Below are 20,806 nucleotides of genomic sequence, written 5' to 3' on the forward strand. Positions count from 1 at the left end.
TGGCCATAGCTTTATCATTTAATGATGAGGATGTTGGTGGAAGGCCTCATACAACGTGCAGCACTGCATATGAATCACTGCTTTTGGAATTTTGGAAAATGAACATTATCCTAAATATTGTTCAACCCATGTCATCTTAGCAATATGCAAACTAAAATGTCTCTTAAACTATCAGACTATTATAAAATGTGTATTATCAAATTCATCGTGTGTTAATATAATTTTTTCATCGTTTCTGATAAATATTAGTCTAATATATAATACATTCACCATAAACTTTGAACAACGCATGGCCTACTTAAAGGAAACCTAACACAATGGACGGCAAGTGGTCCAAAATACAAATTTTATTTTGCAAATTGCAAAAGAAGATTGGTGGAGTAGATAGTAGAACACCAAGAAATCTGTGGGGCAGAGAAAGCACAAAACTGCCTTAGACCCCTAAGGCTAAATACTCTTTTGAGGGTGTGATCATCATCAGTTCCTCAGAGTGACATAAACCACTACGTAAAGAGCAAATGCCAAAATTGTTGAAACCAGACTAGTTTTTATAGGAATTTTTCCCTTATCATTCCTACTGATCATGGCTTCATAGATTGGTATGCAATTCACTATGCCAAATCCAGCTATAAACATCTGCACAAACAATCCTTCCAAGCTACCGCCATCTCGGAAAATCTCTACATGGCCCCAAGCAAAGGCAGCCAGGTTGACAATGGCAGCCACTGTAAGTGGCACAAAGAAGGGAGATGAGACTCCAAACTCCATCATGCCTTGTTCATATCTTTTGCTTTGGTCCTCATCAAGGACTTTGCTGGTCACATTAAACCCATGTGTGGAAATGCCTAAGGACTTGAGAAAGTACTCAACGAATCCAAACGCGAAGCTTGAGAGTCCCCTAATCATCCACATTCTCTGGTTATTCCACCACTTAAGGAATGTTCCTCCAGATAATACAAAATCAATGAGTTCTTCACCATAGGCTCCAAGGACAACAAACACATACAAGAGAAACCATGGATCCGAAACCTGCAATAAGCACTTAAATCTTAGTTTCAAAAGTGTAGCACGTCTTGTTTGACCAGGAACACTTGCGCAAGATCAGACCCGAAATATTGTCATTATATCAATTTGAATGAATTGTGTATAGTTCTATTTAAATGTGTGGTATGAAGTCACAAGGTTAAAACAAAATAAGTCTGACAATAAAATATTGTACAATTTTCTCAAGACAACAAACTAGTAAAGGGTGAGTGTGCATTACCTTTGGAAATAGGGTGATCCCATTGAGGAGCGCTAGCTGCGGGACGAAGGCATATGTGGTGATGGGAATGGCCCAGAAGGCCCAAAAAGCATAATAGGCGAAACCAAGGCCCATCAGAAAACCCATGGCCCGAACACCGTATGTGACTGGACTATATTTTGAGAAAGCTACCTCAAGGAGGCCTACGGCCCATCTCTTGGTTTGATTCAACGCATCAAGAAGGTTGATCGGGGCATCCCCTAAAAATGCTGCCCTCTTTGGATTGCAAAATATAGCATTCCATCCCTCGCAAAGTAGGATATAACCTGTGAAGTAGTCCTCCACGAGTGAGCCATATCTTGCTCCCATCTACACAATTTAACCAATTTCATCTATCAGGTTTCAAATTACGATGTCATAATGTCATTGATTTGTAAGAAAAATGGGAGTTGTTAATCACGCTCCTGAAAGTTCATGTTTCACTGCTGAATGATCGAGCTAACTACAAGGAACGTAGGATGATTTTTTTGAAGTGTGAACAACGGTTCCCTGATTAGAAGATACATAGCACTAATTAGCTTATTTACATACCTTATGTCCCCAAGTGCTATTGTTCTCATAGTTGCAAGATGCAACATGGTTTGCCAATTCCAAAACCTCTGGATTCTGAAGGGGCTTGTCAACTACATTGTTAGGGTGTAGTTGGGGAATTTCTGGTGGTATAAGCTCTGACGGCCCTCCGAAGAATGCTCGTCGGGAGAAAAAGCATCCAGTTCCTACATAATTTGGTCCTAATAGCCCATCGAATCCCTATGGGTTGATAATGAACAGATGCCTGAACTCACTTGCATATATGTCAGTCTTGTTGATTCCTTGAAAACGTTGAGGGAATTGGACATACCCTACTTTAGATCGAAGCTTAGGATCTGATAGGTAACATAGAGCGCGAAGTGGCGTATCAGGATTATTGGAGTACATATCACAGTCTAGGGTTAAGACTATTGGAGCATTGGTCATGGTAGCTGAAACTCGTAGCTTTGTAACACAACATCAAAAGATAAACAAATTAGTTAATTTGTTTATTAATGTGGAAAATTAATTAATAAAAAGATGATTAATGAGAAAACCAGCTAGGGTTTTGAGCTTACAAGGGCATTAAGTGCACCAGCTTTGAAATGGTGGGGTGATGTCCTGCTTTTTTCTCTAGAGACGTGTAGACATCGAAATTTCAGTAAAACAAATGTTCACCAATGCATTAAAGTTTTGACGTGTCAAGGCATACATGGCATACGCCACGTGTTGTACAAATTGTACACATGGCGTTCTTCGTTAAATCCTTATTCAAGATCAAGCCCCGACGGCCCTTGAAGAAAGTGTTCATCGTTCATCCTAAGATCAAGCCCCAACGGCCCCTTGGATCAACAGCACAAACAAATCCACACAACCATCTTTCAAGATCAAGCCCCGACGACCCTTGAAGAAAGTGTTCATCGTTCATCCTAAGATCAAGCCCCAACGGCCCCTTGGATCAACAACACAAACAAATCCACACATCCAATCGTTCTTCAAGATTAAGCCCAAAAGCCCTTGAAGATCCGCTCATCCATCAACCTTCAAGATCAAGCCCAAAAGCCCTTGAAGAAATCCACACAACCATTATTCAAGATCAAGCCCCGACGGCCCTTGAAGAAAGTGTTCATCGTTCATCCTAAGATCAAGCCCCAACGGCCCCTTGGATCAACAACACAAACAAATCCACACATCCAATCGTTCTTCAAGATTAAGCCCAAAAGCCCTTGAAGATCCGCTCATCCATCAACCTTCAAGATCAAGCCCAAAAGCCCTTGAAGAAATCCACACAACCATTATTCAAGATCAAGCCCCGACGGCTCTTGAAGAAAGTGTTCATCGTTCATCCTAAGATCAAGCCCCAACGGCCCCTTGGATCAACAGCACAAACAAATCCACACATCCAATCGTTCTTCAAGACTAAGCCCAAAAGCCCTTGAAGATCTGCTCATCCATCAACCTTCAAGATCAAGCCCAAAAGCCCTTGAAGAAATCCATACACCCATTCTTCAAGATCAAGCCCAACGCCCCTTGAAGATCCGTTCATCAACTGTTCATCCTTAGATCAAGCCCCGACGGCCCTTTGGATCAACAACTCATCCACAAACCTACACCCTACGAAGATAGAATAAGAGGACTAAATTTGAGAGAGATCGTAACCCCAAAATCATAAACACAAAAATATTATTTTGTGCCACGTTATTCTGGTTTCTTGTTTCAAGGAATCTTTCGTGTTCACAAATTTGGCACGCCCAGTGGGACAATCTCTACCTCTCATCTCTGTCTCCGTTCAAGATATTCAAGCACAGTCCATGGCTTCAAACAAAGAACAAGTCATGACTATCGGCACTACCTCCATTGAAAAACAGCTGGTTCAGATGAAGGAAACAGTTGCAAGGCTGATAAAGACTGCAGAGGAGAAAAACTTGCAAACCGCCGGACTCATCAACCGTCTGGAGGCACAGCATGGCGTCAAAGTGAAACCAAGCTCTCTTCCAACTAAGAAGACCGAAGAAGGCTTTAACCCAAATGCCTACGAATTTATGTCAAAGGCTAGGCATGACTTTGCTTCCTCTTCAAATCTTGGAAAGAAGGTTTCAAACACCGTCAATGACAAAGATCGTGACCTCACCGAGACTCAAAAGAAGTTGAAGGAGCATGATTACGGAGTTGACAACAACAAAGCTGGACTTGGCTTCACACCAAATGCACTCGTGAAGATTTCAAGCAAAGCGAAAAACGCTAGCGCTCAATACATCAGCGTGAGCATTGAACAAAATCAAGAGGAGCCTAAACCTTCTATTCGAGTGTCAGTCTTCGATAGGCTGAATCATTCAAAACCCAGAATTTCGGCACTTGATCGTATTGGTGGGCAAGACCGAACTTCCGTCTTCAAGAGGCTTAACGCGCCAACATCCCAAAGCTCTGTTTTTGAAAGGTTGTTAAAGCCTAAAAAACAAAGCAACACAGCTATCTCTGCTCTGCGACGATCAGCTTCGGAAAGATTTGAAGATAATGAGAAGCCTTTTGGAAAGAGGAAGACAACACCAAAGGAAGAAAAGCTCGATGGGTTAGCAGAAAAAGGCGACGTTCGAAGCTTGATTCCTTCAAGGATGAAGCGCCAAGCAATCCTGGAGGTCGACACAAAAGGACCACTGAAGGTAAAGAGGCGCATCATCGTCCACACTGACAAATCTTCATGCCAACAAACCCAAGAGAACGGCACTGAAGATGAAATCCCTAAGAAAGATGTCACTTCTGGCTCTTTCGACTCAAAGTCTTCACCTCGACTGTTGGGGGCATGCTCCAAGTCAAGTGAAATTGAAGGATGGACTCATGTCACTCCGAAGAAACTGCACGAGAAACATATGTCTTCTCCACAAGTGCACCAATCGGAAAGGGAGCAAAGCAGCTACTGTCAACCTTCAAAGCTACATGAAAATGTTGAGGATGATGAAATTACAACACAAAGATCGTTCATGCGGGATCTTTTCTTCCTCGAAGACGTCTTCAATTACTCGATCAAGGCTCCTTGCTATGAAGATTGTGAGGAATGCAGTTCGAAGATCGCTTCGAAGAAATTGGACAAGCAGCAACCATCTTGTCCACAAGTTTATCAGTCGAAAAGGGGGCAAAACAGCTCTTGTCAACCTCCAGAACAATGTGAAAGTGTTGGAGATGATGAAATTTCGACACAAAGATCGTCCATCCCCATCACAATGTGCGACCTCTTCCCAGAAGACTTTTTCAATTACTCGGTCATGGCTCCTTCCTATGAAGATTGTGAGGAATGCCTCTCTAAGATCGTTTGACAAATTCAAAAAAAAAGCTCCTCGTTCGCACGAGCATAAAAGGCGACAACCAACGCTCCTCGTTCGCACGAGCATAAAAGGCGACAACCAATGCTCCTCGTTCGCACGAGCCTAAAAGGCGACAACCAAAAGCTCCTTGTCTGCACGAGTTGAAACTGCAAACGACACCACAAGCTCCTCGTTCGCACGAGCCTAAAAGGTGACACCAAACGCTCCTTGCCTGCACGAGCTGAAACTGCAAACGGCACCAAAACGCTCATTGCCTGCACGAGCTGAAACTGCAAACGGCACCAAAACGCTCCTCGTTCGCATGAGCCTAAAAGGCGACAACCAACGCTCCTCGTTCGCATGAGCCTAAAAGGCGACAACCAACGCTCCTCGTTCGCACGAGCATAAAAGGCGACAACCAATGCTCCTCGTTCGCACGAGCCTAAAAGGCGACAACCAAAAGCTCCTTGTCTGCACGAGTTGAAACTGCAAACGACACCACAAGCTCCTCGTTCGCACGAGCCTAAAAGGCGACAACCAACGCTCCTGGTCCGCATGAGCATAAAAGGCAACAACCACAAGCTCCTCGTTCGTACGAGCCTAAAAGGCGACAACCAAAAGCTCCTTGTCTGCACGAGTTGAAACTGCAAACGACACCACAAGCTCCTCGTTCGCACGAGCCTAAAAGGTGACACCAAACGCTCCTTGTCTGCACGAGCTGAAACTGCAAACGGCACCAAAACGCTCTTTGCCTGCACGAGCTGAAACTGCAAACGACACCACAAGCTCCTCGTTCGCACGAGCCTAAAAGGTGACACCAAACGCTCCTTGCCTGCACGAGCTGAAACTGCAAACGGCACCAAAACGCTCATTGCCTGCACGAGCTGAAACTGCAAACGGCACCAAAACGCTCATTGCCTGCACGAGCTGAAACTGCAAACGGCACCAAACACTCCTGGCCCGCAAGAGCATAAACTGTGTACAGCAAAATCATCATCAAAACCATCACTCATTTGAACTACGTTATGACTTGATCTCTTCTTTGGAAGAGTACGTAGGCAACTTGAAACTTCAAAACTTCAAGTACAGTCACATCAAAATAAATAAATAAATGTTTCATTAAAGAAAGTCAATTTTATTACAAAAGGAAAAAAAAAAAAAAAAAAAAAAAAAAGATGGAGCTTTCACAAAGGATGTTCACGTGAAGCCCCATTACTTGGCAAAACTCTAGAAGCGGAAGGCATCGGAGCAGAAGGCATCGGAGCGGGAGGCATTGAAGCTAGAGCATTCCAGGCCTCAATACTGGGTAGAACGCTGGATGACCCAGGAAAAATGTGCCTCTGGAGGAAAGCCGCAAACCTTTGACGGTCACTTTGGATTCGACCTTCAGATTCTTGCAGCTCATCAAGTTTCCTCTTCATGCCCGTCGAATAGTTATTTGCAAGCACATGCAAACTTCTATTCTCGTGCTTAAGCTGTTTGATCTCTTGCTTAAGAGTTTCCACCTCCGCCATCAATGATTCCACTTGGCGGGATCGAGCAAGTAGGCGTTGGCCCATGTTGGACACAGAGCCTGCGCACTGAACACTGAGAGTTAGGGACTCTTGAACGGCCAACTCATCGGACCGTTCTGAAAGCAGCCTACTATCTTTTGGAGTGAGGAAGTTCCTAGCTACTATCGTAGCTGTTGTTGCATCCTTCATCACAGAATCTTCACCTGTCAAAGGGCCATTAGAAGATAAGAAAGAAGGGCACCATACATTTACCTGACGCGGCGCACTCGGATCACTGCTGAGACTCAAATCTAAGCAAATGTTAGACGGGTTAGCCATTGTCAAAAGGTTAAAAGAGAAAGGTGGATGGAGTAAAATCAGAAAGGGCCGAAGACGATTTTCACAAACGGGCGATCTTCAAAGTGTGCATGTTGGAGGTAATCGATACCTCTATAAAAAGCCAAGGCGACACGACCACCGATTCAAAAAATCGGATTTTCCTGCGTGAAGTTCGGCGACGCTTTCGCGGCTTTTCAGATAACGCGTTCAACTTTGTCAAAAGATCTCTGACAAAGTTGAAAACACGTGAAGTTTATCATCCCAACTACGCGCCTTTGCCAACAAGCGTGGTGACAGAGCCGCACCCGTGACTATTTTTTTCGAAGAGGCGCTCGCTCAGAAATCGAAGAGACGTTTGTTAAAAAATCGAAGAGACGTTTGTCGACAAGGGTAAAAGAACATAACTACCACTTGCTATTGGGAAATCCCTATATATGTCGACCTTCATCTTTTATGGCAAGGCATACCTGAAAAAAAAAAATGCCCAACTCTTCCTCACCTCTGAGGGCGCACTCCCAGCAAAGCCTTTCGAAATACTCAATTTTTTCTTCTTCCCCAAAGAAGATACCAGATGCCTGGAGTACAGATGACCCAGGAGGAAACGGTAGATTGAAGTATGTGGAGACAAACACAACATATATATGTGCTGATTCACTCGCTGCTTCTTCGAAAGCAAAGGTATCTCATATCATGCTCTTTCCCTATTTTTTTCTTTGTCTTTGTTCTTACTCGCATGGCAAAGTGAAAAAACCAATCAGCCGGCACTTGGAGTCAGTCTTCCGATCTGGAACCGACTGCCTGGAATCTATTCCCTGGTTGCTTACCTAGCGTTGCTCTCGAGTAGTCATCTTCGACGGTTGATACACTTCCAGAGAAGGGACCACTTCTGCAAAGGGGAGCAAGTAAGGCAAGTGAAAATGATACATTAAAGCATGTGGAGACAAGCAACAACTGCATATGCTGAGCTATCCTCTAACCCTCTTCAATACGAATTGGAGAGATTGAACAAAGAAACATAAAAAAATGAGTAAAGCTCAGACCTTCAGGGGAGACCAAAAGAATCTTGCTGCCCAGTTCAAGAGTAGCACAAAGGAAAATCAACGATTGGAGGAAACCAGAAAATCTTCCAATCGAACTCAAGATCAAGCCTCAATGGCCCTTGAAGAAATTTCCAGCCCAGTTCAAGACTAAGCCTGTGGAAAATCAACGATTGGAGGAAACCAGAAAATCTTCCAGTCGAACTCAAGATCAAGCCTCAATGGTCCTTGAAGAAATTTCCAGCCCAGTTCAAGACTAAGCCTGTGGAAAATCAACGATTGGAGGAAACTAGAAAATCTTCCAGTCGAACTCAAGATCAAGCCTCAATGGTCCTTGAAGAAATTTCCAGCCCAGTTCAAGACTAAGCCTGTGGAAAATCAACGATTGGAGGAAACCAGAAAATCTTCCAGTCGAACTCAAGATCAAGCCTCAATGGCCCTTGAAGAAATTTCCAGCCCAATTCAAGATCAAGCCTCGACGGCCCTTGGGTTGACATCTACATTAAGGGACTTCAAAACGCATCTTCTACACGTGACAAGCACATGTCTACGACGCGCCTTGAAGTGGGGGCATTTGTAGACATCGAAATTTCAGTAAAACAAATGTTCACCAATGCATTAAAGTTTTGACGTGTCAAGGCATACATGGCATACGCCACGTGTTGTACAAATTGTACACATGGCGTTCTTCGTTAAATCCTTATTCAAGATCAAGCCCCGACGGCCCTTGAAGAAAGTGTTCATCGTTCATCCTAAGATCAAGCCCCAACGGCCCCTTGGATCAACAGCACAAACAAATCCACACAACCATCTTTCAAGATCAAGCCCCGACGACCCTTGAAGAAAGTGTTCATCGTTCATCCTAAGATCAAGCCCCAACGGCCCCTTGGATCAACAACACAAACAAATCCACACATCCAATCGTTCTTCAAGATTAAGCCCAAAAGCCCTTGAAGATCCGCTCATCCATCAACCTTCAAGATCAAGCCCAAAAGCCCTTGAAGAAATCCACACAACCATTATTCAAGATCAAGCCCCGACGGCCCTTGAAGAAAGTGTTCATCGTTCATCCTAAGATCAAGCCCCAACGGCCCCTTGGATCAACAACACAAACAAATCCACACATCCAATCGTTCTTCAAGATTAAGCCCAAAAGCCCTTGAAGATCCGCTCATCCATCAACCTTCAAGATCAAGCCCAAAAGCCCTTGAAGAAATCCACACAACCATTATTCAAGATCAAGCCCCGACGGCTCTTGAAGAAAGTGTTCATCGTTCATCCTAAGATCAAGCCCCAACGGCCCCTTGGATCAACAGCACAAACAAATCCACACATCCAATCGTTCTTCAAGACTAAGCCCAAAAGCCCTTGAAGATCTGCTCATCCATCAACCTTCAAGATCAAGCCCAAAAGCCCTTGAAGAAATCCATACACCCATTCTTCAAGATCAAGCCCAACGCCCCTTGAAGATCCGTTCATCAACTGTTCATCCTTAGATCAAGCCCCGACGGCCCTTTGGATCAACAACTCATCCACAAACCTACACCCTACGAAGATAGAATAAGAGGACTAAATTTGAGAGAGATCGTAACCCCAAAATCATAAACACAAAAATATTATTTTGTACACGTTATTCTGGTTTCTTGTTTCAAGGAATCTTTCGTGTTCACAAGACGTAAATTAGGTTTGACATCAGATGACCTGTGATGTCTCTGTCTTTGCTATGGTCCAAAAGAACCTGCTCATAATTCACAACATTCATATGCATGAATATTTGGTTGCTCATAAGTTATGCACTTCAGTTAAAAACAACTATCTTATGATCGTGCATGTTCTAATCAGGATTTATGTTAGCAGCATAAACGGTTGCTTGCAAGATTGTTAATTGCGTGACAAGTTTCAGTTAAAAACAGCTATCTTATGATCGTGCATGTTCTAATCACGAGGATAAAGTGCTATATCACTTGAACGAGAAAAATACCTGAATGACAGCGGGATGATCTTGCCGTGTAAATCCATCCGTCCATTTGCTAAAAGCTTGAATTTCCCGTTCTCCGATTAGATATTCCTGGTCGACTTTGCCTCTCTCCATTACATTGTTTACCTTCACTTTCATGCCTTGGTACATAATCTTGTGCCATGATTCAGAAGAACATGTAATTACTTAATTAATTAGCTCTTAATGTGGTGGGATTGATAATTTCGATCCATAAAGTAAACCCATTTACATAAACCGGAAAAAAAAAGTATTGATATGTGTACTCACCTGTTCTATTTTATCACTTGAATTTATAATGAAAATATAAATGACAAATCAATATAAAAAAATAAGATAGGTAAGTGGTTTAGTATTCCCAAAAAAAAAAAGGGCTGAGTATAACGATGTTGATTGTTTATGCATGAAAGGGATAGGGAACAAAGGTGACAAACAGGAATTTTCTCCATATTAGCTGATGCGTGTTTTATTTTCTTTATCGACAGCTCACATAAACAAAAATTAAAGAGATTGATACGCATGATGAGAATCGCAAGGGGAGAATTATTATACAATACATGCCCCCCTTTTTTTTTCTGTCTTTGTCCCTATATGCCTTATAAATACATATTATCCCTCGTCGCTATCCTACTGAGTATATGGATGGGTACGTAATGTGTTGGGTTTCTATAGGCTTTCGAAGCACTCCTTTTAATTTAGAAAAAGGCTCGACTCTTCTTCAAATAGTTACCTATGCTATGTTTGGATAAGTAATTAAAATCAAATTTATATTAAATTTTGAAGAAGTCAATGTGTTGCAAATTTATGGAGAAAGTTAATAAATAACTAGATGCAACACATTAGTGAGAACTTTAAAACGACAATTTTCAAGGTCTCATAAAAGGCATTACTTTGAAAGTTTTTTGTGTAGTCTTTTTGTAGTACATTTTTTGGTCAAGTTTAGTATATTTATAGAGCTTGAGTAGTAACTTAGTAATCTTTGAGTGCATAGTTCATTAGTATCCTTGGAGTGCATTTTTAACAATGATATATGTTTTTGAATCTAGAAAGTTCCATCCAAAGTTATCATCCCTGACACTATATATGGTCTAGGGATGATTAAAAATTAAACATTAGAACTTAAAAGAATATTGTCGTGTGTGTGTGTGTGTGTGTGTGTGTGTGTGTGTGTGTGTGTGTGTGTGTATGTATGTATGTATGTATGTATGTATGTATGTGTGTGTGTATGTATGTATGTATGTATGTATGAAATGTAGCTGCACATACTTTTAGCTAATTCTTTCGGAAAATTGATATATATCACTACAATTTTTTTACCTTTATCTTCTCGGCTTCAGGAAACCGAGAATGATCCGTTACAAAATAAGCTTCCGGGCAGCGTTCCACTATGTTGTTGTATCTGCAGAAAGGTAGCCAGTGGCTTGCAAATTTGGCAGCCTCCATGAAAGCAAAGAGAGTCAGAGCTGAGCCGCCATCGTCTGAAACATACACTGATACCTTCTCGGTTGGATAGTCATAAGCCATGACCGATAAGGCTGTGTTCACCACGTTCATTGGTGGCTCCTTGTAGGGATCAGCTGTGCATATGAACACGTCCAAAGCAGGAAAATCAGGTTCTTCAACAACCCTTTTCAGGTTTTCGGGGAATTCAGTGCGATAAATTGGTTTCATGCGCAAAGATTGTGTAGTGGTGTACATGAAAGCAAGAAGTGTGTCGGAGATGAGGAAGGTGAGGGTGATGAAGAAAGAGGTAAGGGTTGTGGAGTGGAGGAGGGAGAGTGTATGGCGATAGAGCAGGGCTAAGATGGCACTAAAGTGAACCATCACGAATACACGGTTCGTGGTGGTTCGAAGAGAAGGCTTGTGGGTGTGAAGTGGTGGGAGCCCATCGTGGGTGGTGGTGGGCATGGTGGTGCAAGTGGAAACTCTTTGAGTTTGAGCTTTCCCTGTATTTTGGAATTCTTAGGTTATAGGCATGGCTTTAAATTTATGGGAATAGGGTTTCCAATAAATGATTAAGGTTTTTAGTCTTTGGCACGTAAATAAAGATTTTGTTGTTTTTGGTAAATGGTAATCTGCGAATCTCTATCTACTGCATACTTGTATTACTGTTGGGACTTATTGTTGTCCAAACCAATAAATAGATATAGATAAAGCATTTCTCTATCAACCGACTAGTTCTTTCTTCCCTTAAATTAATAAGGAGAAATTACGTTCTTATCATTCCTTTTGCTATTTCATTGATTAAAATCCTATTCCATTTCAATTTTTGATCAAGGTTCCTGGGTATTAATAACATCATTAATTATTTCAATAATAAAATATTTTTTGTTGTAGGCCTATTTGATTGAGCGATCTAGGGTTAGAGAGAGAGAGGGGTGTGGCAAGCTTTAGGGAGAAGAGAGATTGATTTAATTGTGAGGTTTGTTGATTCACCCCATTGTGCTTTTATTTATAGTAGTAGAAAGGGTAAAACCTTTCCTTTAGGATTACAACATTTAATATGTAATCTAATCCTAATAGGAATATATAATACTTTCCCAGATTCCCTAGGATTTGCACAATCACATTCCTATTCTAAATATGACTGCAACACTCCCCCTTGAGTGTGTAAATACTCAACAAACCATCGCATCAAATCTTCAGCAGATAAGGTAGAATAGTTGATGAAGTCATCGGCACAATGAGTGATCGTGAGTCTCAAATTTACTTTGAAGTATGCATTTGTAAAAACTCACAAAAACCTTGTTATGGTAAAACCCAAGATAAGCAGAACCCATAGAATAAGGAGAAAAGTAAGAAAATATGCATAATGTCTAAAACACTTGTCAAACTGGACGAAGGTAGTGAACTCAACGGAGTATGATCATCGCAGGATGGGTACCTCATTAAAACCTAGTTAGGTAGCAAAAACCCAGTGGGAAAAATGCTCCTAATCGTAGGGAAAAAGAGTACATTAAGATCATATGAGTATGCTCGAAGATACTCTCCCTGAGTTAGACATAACTTCTAAATAAAAGAACTACAAGCGATTCAACTCAGATAATTTACGCATACCGATTCCTTGGACGAGCTTCTGAAATGTAGACTTGGGCAATGACTTGGTAAAGAGATTGGCCAAGTTGTCTTGGGAACAGATTTGCTTGACTTCAATGTTCTGATGCTGCTGCTGCTAGTGTCAGTAAAAGAACTTCGACGCTATGTGCTTGGTGTTGTCTCCCTTGATGTATCCCTTCTTTAGCTGCTTGATACATGCTACATTGTCTTCAAAGAACGTTGTAGGAAGGTCAATGACTGATATAAGACCACTAGTGCTTCGAATATGTCCCATAACTTGTCTCAGCCAAAAACACTCATGCGATGCTTTATGCAGGGTAAGAATTTCAGCATGGTTTAGATGAAGTCGCAACTAATGTTTGCTTGGTAGACCTCCAAGATATAGTGGTGTCTCCAATGGTAAAGACATAACCCATTTGAGAACATGCTTTATGTGGGTCAGACAGATATCCAGCATCTGCGTAACCAATAAGGCAAGAATCAATTCGAGGACCATAGAAGGCGGCACACTCGGAGATTTACGGATATAGAACAAGCCCAAATCTGTTGTACCCTTGAGGTAGCGGAAAATATCTTTAACACCATTCCAGTGTCTGCATGTGGGCGCATTGCTGTATCTAGCCAATATATTCACAGCGAAGGAGATGCCAGGTCTAGTGCACTGAGCCAAGTACAATAAAGCCCCAATTGCACTCAGGTAAGGAACTTCGGGTTCCAAAATCTCTTCCTCATTGTCCTTTAGACATAAGGGATCTCGTTTAGCATCTAGAGTCCAAACGACCATGAGTGTACTCGAAAGATGCTTTATCCTCATTAAATTGACGTAACACCTTTTGGATGTAGTTCGATTGATGTACCAGGATTCCATCCGAACAATGCTCGATCTCCAAGCCGAGACAGTATCGAGTTTTCCTAAGATCCTTCATCTCAAATTCGATTTCAGGTGTGCAGCAATTTCCTCAAGCTCTGAGAGAGTCCCAATAAGATTCATGTCATCGACATAAACTGCAACAATTGCAAATCCGAAATATGGCTTCTTTATGAACACGCATGGGCATAGTTCGTGGTTCACATAACCCTGACTTGTCAAATATTCACTCAAACGGTTATACCATATCTGCCCGGATTGTTTTAACCCGTAGAGTGACCTCCTCAACCTAATTGAGAGAGTGTTCCATGGTCTAGAACTATTTGAACCAGTCAATGGAATTCCTTCTGGAACTTTCATGTAGATTTTCGTATCTAGATCCCCATAGAGATGCGCGGTTACCGCGTCCATAAGCTGCATATTCAGTTTTTCTGAAACTACCAAACTGATTAGGTAGCGGAATGTTATAACGTCTATTACGGGGGAATACGTCTCATCGTAATCAATCCCAGGGTGCTGAGAGAAGCCTTACGCTACGAGGCGTGCTTTGTATCGCACTATTTCTTTCTTCTCATTATGCTTCCTCATGAAAACCCACTTGCAGCCAACATGCTTTACGCGTGGTGGTGTAGGAACGATAGGTCCAAACACTTAACGTTTCGGGAATGAATCAAGTTCGACCTGGATTGCTTGTTTCCAATTTGACCAATCGGTTCTACGTCGGTATTCATCGACGGAACGTGGTTCAATGTTATTGCTAAGCATGATGTCAGTAGCTATTGAGTATGAGAATGCATCGTCGACGATCATCTCATTCCTATTCCAAACCTCATCCAATACTGTATAGTGGATCGAAATCTCACGATTCTCGGGAAACCGGCATGTTTCATCTAAAGCATCATCGTAATTTAGAATAACCTTATGCGTTGGAACAGATGAGTGAGCGATGGTCGGATTCAAACTAAGGTTACTAGTTGGTGCCATTTTCCTCTTCCGGGGTTGTGAATCCTTTGAACCAAGGGGTCTGCCACACTTCAGGGTCGAAGCAGATGATTGCCTAGCCGCTAATGTACCTTTCCATGTGGAGGATGCGGCCTCCCCACCTTCAGGGACAATCCGGCTTTCCCAGACGGGTAGTTGACGTACGCGGGGTTCATCTATCCTTGCAGGTGTGTTTGCAGCGGGTATATGTGATCTTGTCACCTTTGTTAGATCATTAAAAGCATTTGGCATGCTTTGAGTAATGCTCTGAAGATCTATAATTTGTTGCACCTTAGTTTCAGACTGGGCAGTGCGGGGATCTAAATGAGACATAGTGGGAGCATACCACGACAATTGGTAGCGTTCTACAAAAACGTTAGCATGCTTATCTCCCCCTAACGACAGAAGACTGTCTCATCAAAGTGGCAATCCGTAAAATGTGCGGTAAAGAGATCTCCTGTCAAGGGTTCTAAGTATCGAACAATTAATGGCGAATCATAACCGACATAGATTCCCATTTTTCTCTGAGGACCCATTTTGGTACGTAGTGGCGGCACTATTGGCACATAAATGGCGTACCCAAACACCCGTAAATGCGAGACGTCAGGCTCGTATCTAATGACCAACTGTAACGGTGAATGTGGTTGGGTAGCGGTGGGCCTCAGGCGGACCAACATAGCTACGTGCAATATTGCATAGCCCCAGGCAGATACCAGCAGTTTGGTTCTCATAACCAAAGTCCGAGCTATCAATTAAAGGTATTTTATGAAGGCTTCTGCCAGGTCGTTTTGGGTGTGAACATGGGGCATAGGATGACATTAATCCCTACTGACATGCAATAATCGTCAAAAGTCTGTGACGTAAACTCTCCAGCATTATCCAGTTGAATTAACTTAATCGGATAATCAGGGTGGTGAGCCCTTAGCTTAATGATTTGAGCTAGGAGTTTAGCAAACGCGGCTTTGCATGTGGACAACAAGCAAACATGTGACCATCTTGTCGATGCATCAACCAACACCATAAAATATTTAAATGGTCTGCAGGTTGGTTAGATAGGTCCACAAATGTCCCCCTGAATCCTTTGAAGAAATTTAGGGGGGTCGTGCATAATCTTTGTATGGGAGGATTGAATATTCAACTTCCATGAAGAACACACTTTGCATGGCAGAACTCCAACATAGGGATGTAAATTATGCCCGTGAGAAGATTTGAGGATACGGCGCATCACGTCACGTCCAAAATGTCCCAAACGATCATGCCAAAGCAATAAAGTTTCCTAAAACTCAGGCATAGGGCCGGCCATACTGTGGGCTTCTATGTCGCGAATGGTTGTGATGTATAACCCACTCAACAAGCATTCCAACTTCTCGTGAATATGCTTCTGGCCATATTCGTATGAAGTGATACAGAGAAATTCAGAACCATGATCTTCAATGGTTTCAAGATGATATTTATTATCTCGAATATCTCTAAAACTCATCAACGTTCTTCCAGAACATGGAGAATAGAGTGCCTCCTTAATGGTCAGAATTGTACCATTAGACAACATGATACGTGCCTTTCTGTATCCTTCAATCAGGTTGGATGAGTCTGAGAGAGTTGTCAAAGGAGCTTTCTTGGGTATTAAGTTAGTAAAATAGTGTCGTTCACGCAAGATGGTGTGCGTAGTTGCACTATCTACCAGACAACTAACTTCCCCACTAGACATACCTAGAAATAAATTGATTGAATTGGTCAAATGCATAAGTATAAGTCCATTCATTCAATTAAGCAATTCGAGAGAATAATATCCATTCAAATAATAATCCATAATTCAAAACAAACCAAAACCAAACAAATTATTCTAAATACATAGAAAAGTTGTTCAAAATTAAACCGTAAACCTAGCAAATTAGAGGGGGGTGGTAAGGCTGGCCACTCTTAGTGGGTTCGGCCACTAGGGGTAAACACCCTAAAAACATGTCTAATTTTTTCATCCATAAGCGCTGACGCCTCCTGAAAATCCGATATCTCTATGGATGTAGTTGCATCTTCTGGATGATCCACATATGCAAAGTGAGACTCATGACGGGAATGATACTTGGCAATAGCCTCAGGGGAAGCTCGGCATACGCGTGACCAATGATCTTTTGATCCAAAATGATAGCATATGTCCAGTTCAGTAAAAGCAGCCTGAATGGCAGCTTTGCCCTTGTTCTTGAAGTTTGGGACCTTAGGGGTGAGTGGTGGACGCTGCTGGGTTGCAATTCTTCCTTTAGGTATGGCACTCTGTTGACCTTGGGCCTGTAGTTGGGCTTGCCGCCCATTTCCATGACCACGACGATTCTTTCGTTACTTATGGCTCCTAGAATAGGTCGCATGCGCTTCAGGCGAGGTGTTCGAGCCAGTGGGTCAAGCTTGATGATTCTTCATTAAAAGCTGGTTCTGTTTTTTAGCAAGAAGTATAACAGAGATCAAATCCAAAAACTTGGTGAATTTTTATGCCCTATATTGCTGCTGCAGAACAATATTGGTGGCATGAATGGTCGAATAGGTCTTCTCCAGGAGATTTGATTTGGTTAGTTCCACTTTGCAGAATTTCAACAAAGAACGGATCCTACAAACTTCAGAGTTGTATTCATTCACAGACTTAAAGTCTTGGAAACGAAGATGCTGCCATTTGTGTCTTGCTTCAGGCAAGTATATGTCTTTTTGGTGATCGAAACGATCAACCAGAGCAAGCCAGAGGGTGTGTGGGTCCTCCTTAGTGAGATACTCAATCTGCAGTGCATCATGGATGTGTCTTCGAATGAAGATCATTGCAGTAGCCTTCTGAGTTTCGTCAATAGGTTTGTCGGCGATAGGTATCTCGATGGTGGCTCTAATGCCCTTTGCAGTGAGATGGAGCTTCACATCTTGAACCCACTTTAGATAGTTTCTTCCAGATACTTCTAAAGCGGAGAAATCGAGCTTGTTCAAGTTTGACATGTCCCTAAAACAGAGGGAGAAAACGTGATTAGTCACATGGTAAGCCATAGACATATATCGTAGAACATACAAGTTATATAGACATGTAGTGGTTTAATTTATGCATGAAAACCACGGGTTACATGTGGTATGTTTTGAATGAAAACTTCAGGTTTCAAAGACACTAAATTTGATAATATACTAACTAAAATTAGTTCATAATGAGAGGTTCGTGCAAGAAACATAAAATGCAACATACTAACTAAGTTTACTGGATTTGAGTTGTCTTCGGGAACTAAAGTGTAAGAGCTTCGTTACTACGAAAGTATGTGACAGTTCAAACTATAAAAATAAATTATTGAATCGTTAATGTCCAAAAGTGATCTTCAGGTCGATAATTTTGGATTCATTATCATATTAATGGACTGCAGGTCACTTTTAATTAATTCAATAAATTGGGCCATATAGGGTCGATTGTAGAAGCTAAATAATATTAAAATAATATTATTGGATCGAAAATAAAGCCTAAAAAATAATATGGGCTTAGTGCCGTGGGAATAGGGCACGGGTTAGGTGCCTTAAATATAAGGTGAGGCCCAAAAATGACCTTGGGGTGGTCTGTAGGCCACGATGAAAGAAGGAAACCCCAGCCGTAAACTGGGTTTTGAAATTGGACCATGAGGGGGGGCATGGAAACAAGCCCAGCATACGCTGGCTTATGGGCAAGCATGCAGGAAGGCCTAGCGAAGGCTGAGACCTGGGTCTTGGGCACGGGAAGCTAAGCCCAGCGCATGGGCTAGCTGCTGATGATGCAAGCCGTGACACAGGGAGCCCAACAAGCTAGACTTGCGGGCTGTGGACCAGAAACTAGGGTTGCAGGCCCGTGATTATGGAGCAGCAAGCTCTACAAGGGCTGCGCAGGTAGTCCAAGGGCATCAGGGTGATGCCATCCCACGGTGAGACCAAAAACATACCCAATTTTCGAACCTGGGGTTTCAGAAAAACCCAAATTTGCTTCTAATTTAATTTTATATTTTGACTCACAAATTTCACATAACAATTTAATTGTGCGATGCATGAAACAAAAAAAAAAATATATATATATATTGACAAATATATGAACATATACAATATATATATATCGAAAAGAAAATATAAACATAGAGGGGTTTATGCATCATGGGGAATGTTTTTATGCCTCATGGACGTTTCAAATATCTTCCTTTATTTTAAACGTACCTGGTTAGCAGAAAACGAATAAGCCTTTGAATGTGGTGGATGATAGTCTCCTCCTACGATGCGTCAATTCCTCAGTTTCTGGCAAGAGCGTGTTGATAACGTGTTGTAGGCCTATTTGATTGAGCGATCTAGGGTTAGAGAGAGAGGGGTGCGGCAAGCTTTAGGGAGAAGAGAGATTGATTTAATTGTGAGGTGTGTTAAATTCACCCCATTGTGCCTTTAGTTTGTACCCATTTTTAAATTGTAATTCTTTTTTAACTTGTCCCAATTTTCTTTTCAGTTTTAATTTGTACCCATATATTAATTTCTTTTTGTGCCCATATTTTTTAATGATTTTTTGTATTTGTATCCATATATATTTTTTTATTTCTACTTTTTTATTTTGCTAAATGTACCCATGCTAATTATATGTACCCATTCATGTAAAACTTTTTAATCTTAAAATGTACTCATTCTTAAATATACCTGTTATATGTAAAATATACCCTTCAATTTTTTCTAATCCATTTTTAAACTTATATGGTACATTCTTTTTTCTTTGATTTTAAAATGTATCCATGTCAAATTCAATCAAAGAAATTTACAAATGTTATTAAGCTAATATTTGTTTTTTTTTTGTTTTTTTTTTTTGTGATTTTGAAGAATGTACCCATATTTTTAAAAGTTTATTTGTATTTGTACCTATATATATATATATTTATTTATTTTTACTTTTTATTTTGCTAAATGTACCCATGCTAATTATATGTACCCATTCATGTAAAACTTTTTAATCTTAGAATGTACTCATGCTTATACATACCAATTTGTTATATGTAAAATGTACCCCTTTTTTTTTATATAAATATATAAAATCTATTCAAATTTTTTCTAATCCATTTTTAAACTTATATGGGTACATTCTTTTTTCTTTGATTTTAAAATGTATCCATGTCAAGTTTAATCGAAGAAATTTATTAATGTTATTAAGCCTAATTTTTATTTTATTTTATTTTTTATTTTTTATTTTTATTTTTTGTGATTTTGAAGAATGTATCCATGTTTTGATACACGATTTTTTTTGGTTAATTTTGATGAATGTACCCATGTTTATACACACACACACACACACACACACACACACACACAATAGTATATTTATATTTTTAATATTTTTAATCCCACAAATTATGGTTTTTTTTTTATTGAAAATCTCATTTATATAAACAACTATAATTTCTAATTTTTAATTAAAAAAATATAGTAACATACATAGAAATAAATTATCACATTAATTTCACGGACCTTGATCAAAAATAAAAAACCAACATGGTTTCAATCAAAGAATATTCATAACTAAAGACCGCATCCAAAGTCTCCCAATTAATAATCATGAGGGTGAATCAAAACAATATTAAATGAATTATACTCAAACTTAATTAAGAAATTAGTGTTAGGTCAATGGTGAGAGTCGTTACAGTGACAGGTAAGAATACTCTAGAAATTCAGGTTTAAAATCCTTTTTTTGTTGTGGCCTACATTTAACTAACAGGGGAAGGGGGCCAGCGGCATAGAGTAGGGTTATGTAGAGGAATGAGTGTTATTCCTCCTACGCAATGCAGTTATTTATAGTAACAAGAGAGAGAAGAAATCATTCTCCTCCAAGGAATCCAAGTCCATATAGGAAAGAATAACTAGAATCAAATCAAATCAAATCTAGGATTCACACAATCACACTTAAACTAGAAGTTTACAACAC

The 20,806-nt window shown here is 40.8% G+C and overlaps 2 pseudogenes across 1 annotated transcript; both read right to left on the reverse strand.

Moving 5' to 3' along the window:
• Window positions 1-212: 212 nt before the first annotated feature.
• On the reverse strand, window positions 213-11,124 carry LOC137713783 (cellulose synthase-like protein G3; annotated as a pseudogene). Its single transcript, XR_015955572.1, has 6 exons — window positions 9,963-11,124; window positions 9,653-9,719; window positions 2,392-2,450; window positions 1,835-2,278; window positions 1,265-1,612; window positions 213-1,029 (listed from the first exon to the last, which is right to left on the reverse strand). The product of XR_015955572.1 is annotated as a cellulose synthase-like protein G3 (transcript).
• Window positions 11,125-17,214: 6,090 nt separating this feature from the next.
• On the reverse strand, window positions 17,215-17,850 carry LOC137716940 (uncharacterized; annotated as a pseudogene).
• Between the last annotated feature and the right edge of the window lie 2,956 nt (window positions 17,851-20,806).

The sequence above is a fragment of the Pyrus communis genome, chromosome 14 (assembly GCF_041283825.1).
Source record: "Pyrus communis isolate YQ-2024b chromosome 14, ASM4128382v1, whole genome shotgun sequence".
Classification (NCBI taxonomy): domain Eukaryota; kingdom Viridiplantae; phylum Streptophyta; class Magnoliopsida; order Rosales; family Rosaceae; genus Pyrus; species Pyrus communis.